Here is a 16,560-nt window from a genome sequence, read left to right on the forward strand (position 1 = left end):
ATCCAGAGGTTCTCTTTTTTTTTTTTTTTCTGTTCTTGGCACGCTTTTCTCTGCTTAGGAAACACCCACCCACTTTCAAGATTAAACTCTAATGCTTTCTCTTTTATAAATCCTTTCTTGCAGCCCCTGGAATACTTACCTGTATCATCTTCTAATATCCAGGAGTACTTGGATGCTTTTCTATGACAGTCTTGTCACTTGGTGTTTATTTGATTATTCATGGCTACTATCATACGGCGAGGATCTCAAAACTCAACAAATATTTGTTACAGTTTGAAGAAGAGTCAATGGGCACTGATTTCTTATTCTCATATGCAAGCTAAATAACTTAGAAAATTCACAGCAATGCAGGAACTCTCTCAACATATATGAGCTTAAAACAAAGACATGAAACTTGAATATGATTATGTAAACTGATGCTGATTGCTCTTTGGATTATAAAACCTAATCAATTTATTGTTGTATGACCAGGGCCTAGCACTGTACTTGATATATAGCACAAATCAACACATAGCTACTGAATTAATAGACACATATAACAACTTTTATCTGAGATTCTTAACGTTGACATGTGTCATAATCTTGTTTGGCATATTCTCAGGACATGCAAATAGGTATAATGTCCATGTGACTGTCAATTCTAGCACTAGCCTGAAAATGTCACAAAGGAAGGGACGATGCTTAGTTAGCTAACTGTTGACTCTTTAGCACTTAGAGATGCTCATTTACAATTTTTTGAATATTGTTAAACGCTAAACTCCTAGGCATTACAAAATAGTTTACTTTGATGAGAAAGAAAAAAGTCCTACTTATATTAGTATCTTTTATTCCAGTTACATATGCTTTCTTTTAAATAATGATTGCATTCATTAATAATTTAATTAATAAGCCCATTAAGTGATTTATTGGAAATATTGAGGTAGGGATAATAATATTTTAGTCAAATATCTTGTATTCATATAATAAAATAGAACATGATATTTATACATGTTATCTATAAGTAAAGGTTAAAAATTTTGGAAGTTGGGAGTTACTTCAGCTCATCCAGAGAAATGTTTTTGTACAGCTCAAGATAGTGATTGTGTGTGCTTCATTTCTCAGTTGTGTCTGACTCTTTGAGGCCACAGGGACTCAATTTTCCTGGCAAGAATACTGGAATGAGGTGCCATTTTCTATTCCAGGGGATCTTCCTGACCCAGGGATTGAACCCATGTCTGTCTCCTGCACTGGCAGGTGGATTCTTTACCAGTAGGGTCACCTAGGAAGCCCCAATATAGTGCTTAATACAATCTCATAATTAAATTAAAGAAAGTAATTTACTCAGTGGCAAAAGTTTATGTTCAGAGTTGAGAAGACCCCCTCCCCTCCAAAAAAATCCCCAAATCAGAAATGTTACCTTTATCTTGCAAGCTTTGAGTTTTCCTCTGATACAGATGCCATGGATAAATGTTATCCAGTATTCTTGCCTGGAAAATCCCATGGACAGAGGAACCTGGTGGGCTACAGTTTATGGGGCTGCAAGAGTCAGGCTCGACTTAGTGACTAAACCACCACCACATACCTGTTATGGCTGTGCATCCTTAAAAAGATCTTTACATATTTTCCCACTTGAGTGATAATTTTGATGGTTAGAAATAATTTTCTTTCAGACTCCATGGTCTGCTAGTTTCCAGTGTTGTAGTTAAGATGCCTGATGGTACTTTGACCCTTGATCCTTTGATTTTGATCATTGTTTTCCTCAGTAATTTTTATAATTTATATCTTTTATACATAGAGTTCTGAATTTTTCCTGATGCTGTATTTTCACACAGATCTTTTTTTGTCTTAGGAACTCGTGGACCTTTTCAGTCCAAAAGCTCATACCAAGGTCTGGGGAATCATTTCCTCTCTAGTTGTTTTCTTGGTTCTCTGTCTTTCTAGAAGGCCTCTATTTTGATATTGATTCCTACTTTTCTCACCTACTTTATATATATATATATATATTTTTTTTTGAATTTTTTCTTATGCTTCCTGGGAAACTTTTTCAACTTTGCTTTTCAATCTGTTTTTAACATTTTCTACTCCTGTAATCTTCTTTTCAAAATTTTCTAGTTCTTTTATCAGAATGTTCTTTTGTTTTTTAACAAGACCATTCTAGAGTTCCCTGGTGGTACAGTGGTTAGGACTCTGCACTTTCACTGACGAGGCCTAAGTTAAATCCCTGGTGGAAGAAATAAGATCCCACATGCCTTGTGGCTTGGCAAAAAAAAAAAAAAAAAAAAAAAAAAAAAAAAATTCTATTTTCACTTTAAGAATCTTATATACTCTCTCATATTTTTGAAGATAGTAATTAAAGTTTGGGGATGTTTTCTTCTGCTACTTGCATTTCCTATGTTCTTTTCTGAGTTACTTCTTTGATTATTTTGACCTTTGCCTTTCAAGTTAGAAATAAACTAGAGAGAGAGAGTGTGTGTGTGTGTTGGAAGGACCTCCCAGGTGGTAGGTCTCGAGTAGGGTGATCTGGCTAGGTTGTTTCATTGGAGAAGCACTCAACAACCAGCATATATGTGTGTACCCTCTTGGTCTGCTTGGTCTGGATGGTTTCCTCTGAAAGGGATTTTCTGTTCTTAGAAGGATGAGAATAAGTCAGTTAGTGTTTCCTTAGGGTTAACAGCTTCCCCTGTGGCTCAGCTGGTAAAGAATCCGCCCACAATGCAGAGACCTTGGTTCGATCCCTGGGTTGGGAAGATACCCTGGAGAAGGGAAAGGCTACCCACTACAGTATTCTGGCCTGGAGAATTTAAAGAATCGGACACGACTGAGTGACTTTCAGTTTCAGGATTAACAGGGCTAAATTGTGGGAGACTTTTCTTACACGGGTTTTTCACCACATCTGCAGTTCTCAGTTTCAAGGGCTCACTTTCTAGCCAGCGGAGTCTGGTGTCTGCTCTCACATTCTCCCCAGTTCAACCCTTCTGGAAGGCATGCTTGTCTTCTGCCTGGGTGGATGAGGGGCAGTTACTCAGTATGGTGGGGGAAGAGTCAGGATCTGGGGATCTGTACATACAGGATCTGTATATACCTGCACAGTTAACTTATCTTAGTTTTATTTTTAACTGAATCCTTACTTTCAGGTACACAGTCCCTCCAATTTCTGGGCTGCTTTGGGTTTCTGCAGCCCATATGGTTTTTACTGCTGGCCTTTCTCTGCTGCCAACTCAGGTCCTGGCTCCCTATTCTGTAAAGTTAGATATTAATCAATTCACTGGATTCTAGCTTCCAACAATTGGCTCCTGCCACATCTTCTCTACCATTGATCCTTGTGCATTTATGTTTTATTAAAAAAATCCCCTTATCATCATTTGAGTGAGTTTCAGTAGGAAACAGAAGAAAATACCTGTATGCAATCTACCTGTGTTTCTCTCCTGTATTTCTCTCCTGTATTTTCCATAGTCATTCACTTAACCATATGCGTTATCTCATCAAGGAATTCTGCCTGGGCTTTAACCATATTAAATCTGGACCTCTGTCATCCTTTCCCCAGATCCCTACCATTTTCTTCTGTCTCATTTTTCCATATGGCCTTTTCTCAAGTGATTTTGGAATATGCTTTTCTTTATAAAATGTCTCAATGGGCTCCTAATGGACTTAAAATTATATTTAATGAATTCAAACTCTATAATCCATGCTTCTGGATGCTTTGGCTCATTGTCAAAAAAAAAAAAAAAAAAAAGAGAGAGAGAGAAAGGAGAGAAAACAGGATTATTAGCTGCAATATCCTAGGGGAAAGATTATGACCTAAAAATCCACTTCTTCCCTTTTTCATATATTCTGTACAGTTTTTAAGCTTAACTGCAATGAAATTTTGTAATTCTGTTAGTTAAACTGTATTTACTGGGCTTCCTTGATGGCTCAGTGGTAAAGAACCTGCCAATGTAGGAGATGCAGGAGACACTAGTTTGATCCCTGGGTTGGGAAGATCCCCTGGAGGAGGGCATGGCAATCCACTCCAGTATTCTTTCCTAGAGAATTCCATGGACAGAGAAGTCTGGTGGGCTACAGTTTATGGGGTCACAAAGAGTCAGACAGAAATGGAGTGACTTAACACACCCACATGCAAGCTGCATTTAATACTACCAAATATTAATCAAAATTTGCTAATTTCAATTAATTTACCATTTTAGAAATCCACTGCAAAATAAATTACTTTCACTATTTTTTATAACTGAAATATACATGAAGCAGGTTTTCTTATGACTATCTAAAAGAAATAATTCAAATTTGGTGTAATTTTTACATTATAAGTGTTGACTAAAAAAATAAATGCAAAAACTAAAAGTTAAGAACTATGTTTTATTCCATGGACATTTTAAGGATTTCGTCTCAAGTAACCCTGAGAGAACTGCTCCATGGAGGCAACGCTGGGGGAACCAGCACATATGAGTTTTGCAACAAAATGCAGATTGCACAAAGTGCTAGTAGTGTGCAGTCATGTTTGACTCTGCGACACCAGGGACTGTAGCCCACCAGGCTCCTCTGTCCATGGGGTTTTTTCCAGGCAAGAATACTGGAGTGGATTGCCATTTCCTTCTGCAGGGGACCTTCCCGACCCAGGAATCAAGCCTGTGTCTCCTGCATATTGTACATTGGCAGGCAGATTCTTTACCAATGAGCCACTTGGTAAGCCCAGGATTACTGTTAATTAAAGAAAACTAGACATCTCAAGCTAAGGGATTTCATATTTTTCTGTGTATGGAAACATGCAGGAATCTGGGCTCACTGAAATCATTCCTTTGATATGCATCTCTGAGCCTGCCCTGTGCTTTCTCATCCAGAGTATCCTCAGGGCTCACCATGGGGAGTGGCAGTCTGATTGCTGCTGAAAGTGTTATTCACTCAGTTGAGACCAACTCTTTGCAACTCCAATGGACTGTAGCCCGCCAGGCTCCTCTGTCTATGGAATTCTCCAGGCAAGAATGCTGGCATGGGTTGCCATTCCCTTCTCCAGGGGATCTTCCCAACCCAAGGATCAAACCCAAGTCTCCTGCATCACAGGCAGATTGTTTACATCTGAGCCATCAAGGAAGCCTTGTGGTGGCTTCCAGAAGGCAGGTATTTTTGTTCCCTTCCTAATTCGCTCAGGGCTCACCAGCACACTATAGGCTCTGGTTGCAACTGTGACATCATGTGACTGAATCATCATGACATCACATGACTGTGACATCGTTTGTTTACTAATATGGCAGACAATAGTCTATTTCTTATAAGGTATTTTATATATTGTATATTTTTAGAGGGTAATAAAATCAAATTGTAAAACACCTATCTGTAGTTGTGATAATGATTCAATAGCAATATATGGATTCAAGGTTTTCTTATCCCCAAATCCAATATACTCAAATCATTCTTTAATATGTAATATGTTCAGAACAGTAACATATGTTAAAAATTAGTGAAATAGATGTTTTCCTTAATTGTATATAGGGTTTGCTTCATTTGGAATTGCATTTAGACTTTTCTATATTAAAGATAATCAATGTCTATATCAAATGTCTTATTACTCATCTAACATCACATCACTGTGTTAGAGTAGACACAAACATTGTTTACCAAATATCTGGTGGTGACTATTCTGACCATGTATTTCCTGGGCTACACATACCCTCAGCATTCTCAGCCTCTAAAGTCTCATAATGTGGAGTTAAAGTTTAATAGGTCTTTGCTGATAACATGCACTGATAGAGAGTCGCCTAACCTGCTCAACTTGTTCTTAATGACTTACCATTCAGAGCAGACGTCCACCAGACATTACCCAAAGAGCTGGATGCACACTGGTGTGTTTTTGTTGTTGTTGTTTTTCTTTTTTCTGGCCATGCCACACAGCATGAATTGATTCCACAGGCTGTGCTGTGGAAATGCAGAATCCTAACCACTGAACCACCAGGGAATTCCTTGATGTGTTTTCCTGTTCACCAGTCACCCATGCTTTAGATGGGCCATCCCTTTTGGATGTATTGGAATCCCCTTAAGCAAAGTCTGTGTTGATACTGTGAATTTTAAGTTTATTAAACGTTTCAAAGATTACCAAAAAATGTTACCTACTTATGTATCTTCCTACAGCCTGGGTTTTATTTATTTATTTATTTATTTTGCATGATTCCTAGAGGTTTATTTCAGCAATTACATGTGAGAAAAAAAAAATTAGTTTTGTCTGACTACCATTTATTTCATTTAAGCAGCCTTGTAAGTTAGTAGAAAAAATCCTGGCTAGTAAATGTTGAGAACATGGCAATGACAATGACAACCACAAAGGAGCATGTTACTATAGAATAAACACGCATTAACATGAGGATCTTGGCTGTTTGACTATCAGAAACTGTTTATTGCTCTGAATAAATTCTAAAGTAGCTTTCATCAAGGTTGTCTAAACATAGAGTCATTGATAATTTTTTATTTGTTATTAATTTCTATACAAAATGTTTAAATTTGCAATAGAATTGACTTAGTTTACTGGATTTTAAAAGATTCTGTAGAACATACCCAAATTTCTGCTTTTTAAAAAAAATTTTTTTTATTTTTACTTTATTTTACTTTACAATACTGTATTGGTTTTGCCATACATTGACATGAATCCACCACGGGTGTACATGCGTTCCCAAACATGAATCCCCCTCCCACCTCCCTCCCCATAACATCTCTCTGGGTCATCCCTGTGCACCAGCCCCAAGCATGCTGTATCCTGCATCGGACATAGACTGGCAATTTGTTTCTTACATGATAGTATACATGTTTCAATGCCATTCTCCCAAATCATCCCACCCTCTCCCTCTCCCTCTGAGTCCAAAAGTCCACTCTACACATCTGTGTCTCTTTTGCTGTCTTGCATACAGGGTCATCATTGCCATCTTTCTCAATTCCATATATATGTGTTAGTATACTGTATTGGTGTTTTTGTTTCTGGCTTACTTCACTCTGTATAATCGGCTCCAGTTTCATCCATCTCATTAGAACTGATTCAAATGTATTCTTTTTAATGGCTGAGTAAAGAGCAGAAAAAGAAATAAAAGGAATCCAAATTGGAAAAGAAGAAGTAAAACTCTCACTGTTTGCAGATGACATGATCCTCTACATAGAAAACCCTAAAGACTCCACCAGAAAATTACTAGAGCTAATCAATGAATGTAGTAAAGTTGCAGGATATAAAATCAACACACAGAAATCCCTTGCATTCCTATACACTAATAATGAGAAAGTAGAAATAGAAATTAAGGAAACAATTCCATTCACCATTGCAACGAAAAGAATAAAATACTTAGGAATATATAGAAACTAAAGACCTATATATAGAAAACTATAAAACACTGATGAAAGAAATCAAAGAGGACACTAATAGATGGAGAAATATACCATGTTCATGGATCGGAAGAATCAATATAGTGAAAATGAGTATATTACCCAAAGCAATCTACAGATTCAATGCAATCCCTATCAAGCTACCAGTGGTATTTTTCACAGAACTAGAACAAATAATTTCAAGATTTGTATGGAAATACAAAAAAACCTCGACTAGCCAAAGCAATCTTGAGAAAGAAGAATGGAACTGGAGGAATCAACTTGCCTGACTTCAGGCTCTACTACAAAGCCACAGTCATCAAGACAGTATGGTACTGGCACAAAGACAGAAATATAGATCAATGGAACAAAATAGAAAGCCCAGAGATAAATCCACACACATATGGACACCTTATCTTTGACAAAGGAGGCAAGAATATACAATGGAGTAAAGACAATCTCTTTAACAAGTGGATCTGGGAAAACTGGTCAAATTTCTGCTTTGTAAGGATTCTTCGAGAAGAATCCTAAGAAGTCTCACATTTACTTAGTGTGAGAACATGTTCATATCAGTGAATAAATGAAAAAATATCATGTACAGTGAGCATCACTTTGTATCAAGTAGTGGCGGTCTCTAAGGAGAACCAACATATAGCTCCTTGAAAGTGAAAGTGAAGTCGCTCAGTCGTGTCCGACTCTTTTCGACCCCATGGACTGTAGCCTACCAGGCTCCACTGTCCATAGGATTTTCCAGGCAATAGTAATGGAGTGGATTGCCATTTCCTTCTCCAGGGGATCTTCCCAACCCAGGGATCGAACCCAGGTCTCCCACATTGTAGACAGACACTTTACCATCTGAGCCACCAGGGAAGACCTCATATAGCTCCTTACCCAGCAAGTTTCAGCACAGATTAAGATGTAGGCACGTGCTGTGCTCAGTCATGTCCAACTCTTTGCAGATGTAGGCATAAAAGAAGAGTAAAGCTGGCCTCATCACCAGCAAACAGATTGCTTCCAGGTTTGCTCCAAAGGAGAAGAGGCAGGGCATGTTTATTCTTGCTAAAATTATCAATCTAAGTCATTCCACTTGAGGCTGACTAAGTAATGGGGCAAAGTAAGCCCAGATGTCCCCAGAAATTCTCTAACAATTGGCATGGGAAAAGTAAAGAGCAAAGGAAAGCATTTTCCCCACCACTAAGTATTGTACCAAGCTCTGTCCCACACACTTAATTATTCACTGTTAGAATCCACCACTATGCCTGTTGTTCTCTTTCTTTTTCCTTTTCTATTCCTTTTTTTCTAAAGGACCAGTAAAGAGTCATCTACTTAGTATTTCTAAAAGCTTTGCCTCACATACAGGGGTTTGACAATATTCTGATATTTCTGTATTGAAGTGTAAGATGCTAAGCTCTTCTGTGATACTCTAATCTTTGTAATCTTTCCCACACACTGCAGGAAACTTCCATCAATCTTCAGGTGGCCAAACACTTTTAGCAGATTCTCTAAGTGGTACATGATAGCAGAAGTTTAAAAAACTACTGTCCTCTAGGGCAGGTAATATCTTCCTGGCATCTTGATCAGTAAGCATAGCTATTCTGTGTCTCCAAGGACAGACTGTCCTGGGAGAGCAAAACTCTGTTCTATTTCCCAGTTGATTGGCTGCTATTTTTTAACATCAGTGTCTTGGAATTACCTCAGTCCTACTCACATCATATATCCAAAATGCCCTATAGCTGTCTACACAGTAAATGGATAAATCTGCTTTGTCCTGCTTGGACCTCCTTTAAGCCTTATCTTTAACCCAGGGGACATGTGTGTGAGGAGGGGTTTCTCTAAATTCTTACTTTCTCCCAAACCCTGCTTCTATGGTGCCATCTCTTTGACTCCAAAGAGAAAGTGAAGTCGCTCAGTCATGTCCGACTCTTTGTTACCCCATGAACTGTAGCCTACCATGCTCCTCTGTCCATGGGATTTTCCAGGCAAGAGTACTGGAGTGGGGTGCCATTTCCTTCTCCAAAGGATCTTCCCAACCCAGGGATCAAACCTGGGTCTCCTGCATTGTAGTCAGATGCTTTACCATCTGAGCCACCAGGGAAGGCTTGACAGGCCCTATATGTTTGGTTTCTTCAATCCAATAAGACTGAGGGTGGGGATGGGGATCTGGGGAAAGAATGACCTATAGATGAGGTATTTTGCATGGATTTTTTTTTTTCCCCCTTAGGCGTCTGTTATGTGCCAGGGACTGCCTTAGGCTCTAGGGACATTAAGACAAATAAGACACAAAGCTTCAGTTTGGGGTGGATTATAGACATTATGTGATTTTTCATGTTGTCATGTTGGGCCAAAGGAAAGCCTGATATATTCCCAGAGAGTACAAAACCCAATAGAATGGACCAGAAATGGAAGACTAGAAATTTTCAACACTTAAATGACTTTATCTATGAGGATATAGATAAAATCTCTCAAGCTAGTGTCTTACAATCTTATTTCCCCTTAGAGGAACCAGTAAACTAATAAATGATAGACCTCAACTGAAATAAATGTGCATGTGCTTGCACAGTCATGTCTGACTCTTTATGACTCCCATGGACTGTAGCCCTCCAGGCTCCTTTTCATGGGATTTTCCAGGCAAGAATACTGGAGTGGACGGGCATTTCTTTCTCCAAGGGACTTTCTTGATCCAAGGATAGAACCTTGGATAGGTGCATTCTTTACCACTGAGTCCCCAGGGAAGCCCTTCATAGTTAAAGGGGCTGATGCAAATATTGTCTCTTTTGGAAAACACCAGGATCAAGATTCCCCTCTTCTGAATCTTTTGTCTCTCCCTTAAGCAAAGGAAACTCAAGAGGCCATAAAACTCTCCCTTATTGCCCAGCATCCCTTCAGAAGGAAAAACCCAGGGCTAGCTTATTGGTCTTCCTCTCCTTCTTCATCCCCAAACAAAACCATTTTCAACTTCTTCAAGCCTTTTTCTATCTGTGTGACCTTCTGGGAATCTCAAACATCTGCAGTCCCTAAGTCTTCATCATAAATGGTGATGAGATGAATAAAATTTATGCCCCAAACATTCTGAAGGGAGTAATGTTTGCCAGAAACAGTGCAAGGTAACAGGGATGTGTCATGAACTTAACAAACACAGTCCTTGTAGCTGTTAAACTTCATCTAGTGGAATAGACTGTAAACACATAAAGGCATAAGGAAGTGGCAATTGTAAAAATCCCTATTCAGGAACACACAGAAAATAGAGGAATAAATCAGAGAGAGTGCTGGTGCAGTTCCGGACCACCACAATAAAGTGAGTCACATGACGTTCTTGGTTTCCTATTGTATATAAAATTGTGTTTATACTATACCGTAGTCACTAAGTATGCAATAGTATTAGGTCTCAAAAATGCATGTGTTAATTTAAAAACTACTTTATTGCTGACAATGACGACCATCATCTGAGCTTTCAGCAAGCCATAATCTTTTTGCAACATTAACATCAAAGATCAGTAACTCTAGGTCATCATAACAAATCAACAACAATGAGAAAGTTTTGAAATATTTCTAGAATTACCAAAATGTGTCCCAGGATGTGAAATGGGCCAGTGCTGTTAGAAAAATGGTGCTGATAGACCAGCTCCAGGCAGAGTGGCCACAAATCTTCAATGTGTAAAAACCGTGAAGTGCAGTAAAGAGAAATGAGGAATACTTCTACTAAGCTATGTGACCAAATTTAGTTTGGAGAACAGGCAAGGTCTTTCTGCAAAAACAAAGTTTCAGTTTTGATGGAAGGATAGTAAGATGCCATCCATGGTGACAAAATAATACACCAAGAAATTTGCCTTTGGTGCACTCATGGAACATAATATCATTCTAGGAAGCCAAATATGAAAATATTGCTTTGCTGCAGACATTCTTCAAAATTATATGAAAGAAAAATCCTGAGTCCTTAAAGTGATTCAAAGTGGTGACTTTAAAGTGATAAAGTGAATGGATTAAGTGATTTAATAATCACTTAAATTTTGTTATCAAAATAACTTGACACTATCTGCAACCATCCTTAATCTTGTTGACTTAAAAAAATATATGCAACCTAAAAGTTGGGAGTTATGTTATATTCTGTAGGAAATTTTTAGGACATCAAGCCTGGGAGGCAGCATCTCAAGTAACCCTGAGAGAGCTGCTCTGAGGAGGATAGGGGGTAACTAGATTATGCAGAAATTCTGCAATAAAGGACAGGTAGTCTGGACCATCAGAAGATGATTGCTAATTAGAGAAAAATGAATATCTCAAGTTAAGGAATTGAGCCCTTTTCTGTATATGGGAAGCTGCAAGAGCCTGATGGCTGCTGCTGCTGCTGCTGCTGCTAAGTCGCTTCAGTCGTGTCCGACTCTCTGTGACCCCATAGGCAGAAGCCCACCAGGCTCCCCCGTCCCTGGGATTCTCCATGCAAGAACACTGGAGTGGGTTACCATTTCCTTCTCCGAGGCATGAAAGTGAAAAGTGAAAGTGAAGTCATTCCATCGTGTCCGACTTCTGGCGACCCCATGGACTGCAGCCTACCAGGCTCCTCCATCCATGGGATTCCCTAGGCAAGAGTACTGGAGTGGGGTGCCATTGCCTTCTCCCTGATGGCTGCTAGGTGGCATGTATTCTTACCTTCCTGACTTTCCTCAGGGCTCACCAGCTCACACTGGAGGGCTTCAGTGATGACATCCTTGGTTTATTGATAAGGTAGGAAATATTGTTTCTCAATCATACTGCAGAGTTCAGGTAGCATTATGAATAAGAAAAGCATCTCTCTATTTCTCTGATGATGCTTGCTTTTAGCTCCGTGTCATTTATGATGTTCTTGGCTTCTACAGTGCACATGCTTTTGTCTTACCTACAAGAATTATCTCTGTGAATGGATAAGAAAGCTGTGGTACATATACACAATGGAGTATTACTCAGCCGTTAAAAAGAATTCATTTGAATCAGTTCTGATGAGATGGATGAAACTGGAGCCGATTATACAGAGTGAAGTAAGCCAGAAAGAAAAACACCAATACGGTATACTAACACATATATATGGAATTTAGAAAGATGGCAATGACGACCCTGTATGCAAGACAGGAAAAAAGACGCAGCTGTCTATAACGGACTTTTGGACTCAGAGGGAGAGGGAGAGGGTGGGATGATATGGGAGAATGGCATTCTGTCATGTATACTATCATGTAAGAATTGAATTGCTAGTCTATGTCTGACGCAGGATACAGCATGCTTGGGGCTGGTGCATGGGGATGACCCACAGAGATGTTATGGGGAGGGAGGTGGGAGGGGGGTTCATGTTTGGGAACACATGTAAGAATTAAAGATTTTAAAATTAAAAAAATAAAAAACTTTATACTAAAAAATAAAAAATAAAAAAAAAAGTATGGGGAAGGGTAAAAAAAAAATAAAATAAAATCAATAGTCAAAAAAAAAGAATTATCTCTGCATTAAACTTTATTGATGTAAAGTGTTTATATTTTCAGTGAGAGAATAAAACATGATGGGTTTTCTATTTTAAGATTCTGGTTATTTTCCCCATATGAAAAAATCATAACAACCTAAAAAATGAATAATAATAAGGGCATTATCGGACATCTCAGGTTCCAGGGACAAAGACACTCCCCTTGAGGGGAGCTTGAGCCAAGGATTTAACATTTTGGTGTTTAAGTTAGAAAGCAAATAAAATGATTCTAGCAAGGAAAAAAAAAAAAAAAAAAAACCAAGTGCAATGAGCCTCACAAATAAATTCTCATTCCAAGTACTACTCTTTCTTATTTTTCACCTGAAAGCCACCGAAAGTCATCACATTCCTACTTGTTGGTGTATTAAGTTTATTTTTGCCTTAACTTTCTATCTTCTGTTTTGCCATCTGTCCCCCAGTACTTGCAGGGCGTGGGCCAGAGCCCAAATGGAGACCCACATCCAATACAGAAGTTCTGCTGATGGATCAATGAGGTTTAAATGAATAATAAAATAAAGACATTCATAATTTGTACTTATTATTTGTTCTATGAAACTTTTTTAATGCCATTGAGAAATGAAGTATTTCCTGCCATATCGGTAAACAAGGATGTTACTGTCACCAGCAACTGCAGCTGCAATGGACAGTGAGCTGGTGAGACCTGAGGGAACTCAGGAAGGAAAGAATACTTGCCATCTAGTGGCCATCAAATGGCGGCCCCTCCCAAAAGGTGAGCCCTGAGGAAGCTCAGGCTATGAACACACAGGATACTGACCCCAGATACCTGAGATGCATATCAGAGGAATGATTTCAGTGAGCCCAGACTCTAGCATCTTCCCAAACATAGAAAAGCACTAAATTCCTTAACTTGAGATATTTAGTTTCTTTAATTAACAGTAATCTTGTGATGTTCCTGACTCTCCACAAAACGCTTTGTATATCCTGGCTGCTCCTCTCATGACCTCAGAGTTTCTCAGACAAACACGGCCTACCAGGCAGCAGTCCTCATTTTGCCCCAAATGAAACTTAACTCACGACTCTTACACTATGCAAAAAAATCCTTTAACAACATTTTAGCAAAATCAGTAATTATGTTGCTATAATCCAGATTTTGATGTAAATCATGTTTTATTGTCAGGAATGATCTAAGGCATGAAGAAAGAAAATAATTATGCAGCTTTAAATCCCAGAAGCAAAGTCAACATTCAGAAAAATTTGAATGAAGTTCTAAGTCTTCAAGAATGTTGCTATTGTAGCCTACCTGGAACTTTGCCTAAAATCTGCGTTCTACCTCTATCATTTTTGTCTATTACTGCCTCCTTGCAAAGCTGCACTGCTGTAGGCTTATCTTCTCAAGTGTAATCCATTGACAAGTGAGATTAAAAAAAAAAAAAGACTAAACATTCCATGAAATCAAAGACAAAAAGGTGATCACAATTAGCTGAAATGAAAGAATATGTAGCTTAGATCACTACTGGTACAGGGTCTGTGAAGTCATTTATTAATTCATGGTAAATATGTATTAATTTCTAATGTGATTTGTCCTATTAAGTGGGAAAAAAGTATATCTGATCCTAAATACTTTCAACTGGTAAAAAGGCTCCAAGTTAAAAAAAAAAAGTACTGTGGTAGATGAATAGGAAATCTGAAAAGAGATGTTTTTGGACAGGCTCCATCTGTCCATCAGTTAAATTTGATATATCATTCATTACAGTGTTTACTCCAGGAGTCAAAGGAATTTCAGTTATGATTTAGCACAACAGGATGACTTGGGGCATCTCTAATAGCTGCAAGAATTCAGACAGTGCCCATAAAACCTACAAGGAGAGTCTGGGAGTAAGTGAGGGAAATGGGTGTTTGTACAGCTTCTGTTAGGAGCCAGATATGTATCAAACTTACTATTATAAGCTGTCTCATTTCATTTAACAGTATTCTATGGATACTATAGATTTAACAGAACACATATAGGCAGTCATTCTAATTGCAAGGATCAGCATATCTGTCTGGCTAACACAAGGAAAGGTGTAGTAGTTTTTAGGAATTTAAGAAAAAAATATCATATAAAACCCGTAGTGTGCATGCATGCTCAATCATGTCCGACTCTTTGCAACCTCATGGATTGTAGCCCATCAGGTTCCTCTGCCCATGGAATTTGCCAGGCAACGATACTGGAGTGGGTTGCCATTTCCTTCTCCAGGAAATCTTCCAGATGCAAGGACTGAACCTGTGTCTCGAATCTCCTGAGTTGGAAGGTGGATTCTTTACTACTGCACCACCTGGGAGGCCACTAAACCCTTAGCAATGGCTTCTATGTAATCTTTCCACTCTGCCTTGGCAATGGCTCAGCCCTCTTAGGCTCTGCTTCTCCAGGGCCTCTTGTCACTTTCCTCTAAGTTGTTAGAGCAAACAAATCATTCTCTTTCTACACCTTCTCTATCTATGTTGTTGTTGTTCAGCCACTCAGTCACGTCCGACTCTTTGCAGCCCCATGCACTGCAGCGTGCCAGGCTTTCCTGTCCTTCACTATCTCCTGGAGCTTGCTCAAACTCATGTCCATTGAGTTGGGGATGCCATCCAACCATCTTATCCTCTGTCGTCCCCTTCTCCTCCCACCTTCAATCTCTCCCGGCATCAAGGTCTTTTCCAATGAGTCAGTTCTTCGCATCAGGTGGCCAAAGTATTGGCGTTTCAACTTCAGCATCAGTCCTTCCAATGAATATTCAGGATTGATTTCCTTTAATATGGACTGGTTTGATCTCCTTGCTGTCCAAGGGACTCTCAAGAGTCTTCTCCAACACCACAGTTTGAAAGCATCAGTTCTTCAGTGCTCAGCCTTCTTCATGATCCAACTCCCACATCCATGCATGACTATCTATAGCATCTATTTACTAATAATCCAGTTCATTCATAATCATCATATGGCTAACTACAATTTTTTCTTTATGACCTTTTAGTTTTTCTTTCAGTTACTAAATTCTTTTTGCGTGTCTATTCAAATTTCTAAGAGAACAATCTCATTGACTGAGTTCTTTCTTACTAGATGGAGTTTTTTGGAACTCATCTTACTTCACTGCCATTGGCAAGCTTATGTATCAGCTGTCTTTCAGATGCCTCGCCATGCGGCAATCAGGGTGGCAGCACGAGATAATTGGGGAAAAAAGGTCTCCTCATAAAAATGGTGCTGAGAGAACTGGGTATCCACATTCAAAGAATGACATTAGACCCTTATCTCACACTATACACAAAGACTGACTCAAAGTAGGTGAGAACCCTGAATGTAAGAAGTCAAACTATAAAACTCTCAGAAGAAAATATAGGTATAAATCTTTGTAACCTTTGAGTAGTCAGTGATTCTTAGCTATGACACCAAAGTACAAACCAGAGAAAAATAGATAGACTGGACATCATCAATATTAAAATCTTCTGTGCTTCCAAGGGCATCATCAAGAAAGTAAATAAACAACCTACAGAGTGGGAAAAAATACTTGCAAATCAAGGCATGTTTTGGATAAGGGACTTGTACCTAGAATATATAAAGAACTCTTACGTGAAAAAAGACAAATAACCCAACTGAAAAATGGGCAGAAGTTATAAATAAACACTTCTCCAAAGAAGATGTAAAATAAGCACAAGAAAAGATGTTATTAGTCATTAGAGAAAACAAAATCACAATAAGATACCACTTCATACCCACTAGGATGGCTATAATAAAGAATATTGGTAAAGATGAGGAGATATTGGCATCCTCATATACTGCTCATGGGAGTGTA

The sequence above is a fragment of the Budorcas taxicolor genome, chromosome 12 (genome assembly GCF_023091745.1).
Source record: "Budorcas taxicolor isolate Tak-1 chromosome 12, Takin1.1, whole genome shotgun sequence".
Taxonomy (NCBI): Eukaryota; Metazoa; Chordata; class Mammalia; order Artiodactyla; family Bovidae; genus Budorcas; species Budorcas taxicolor.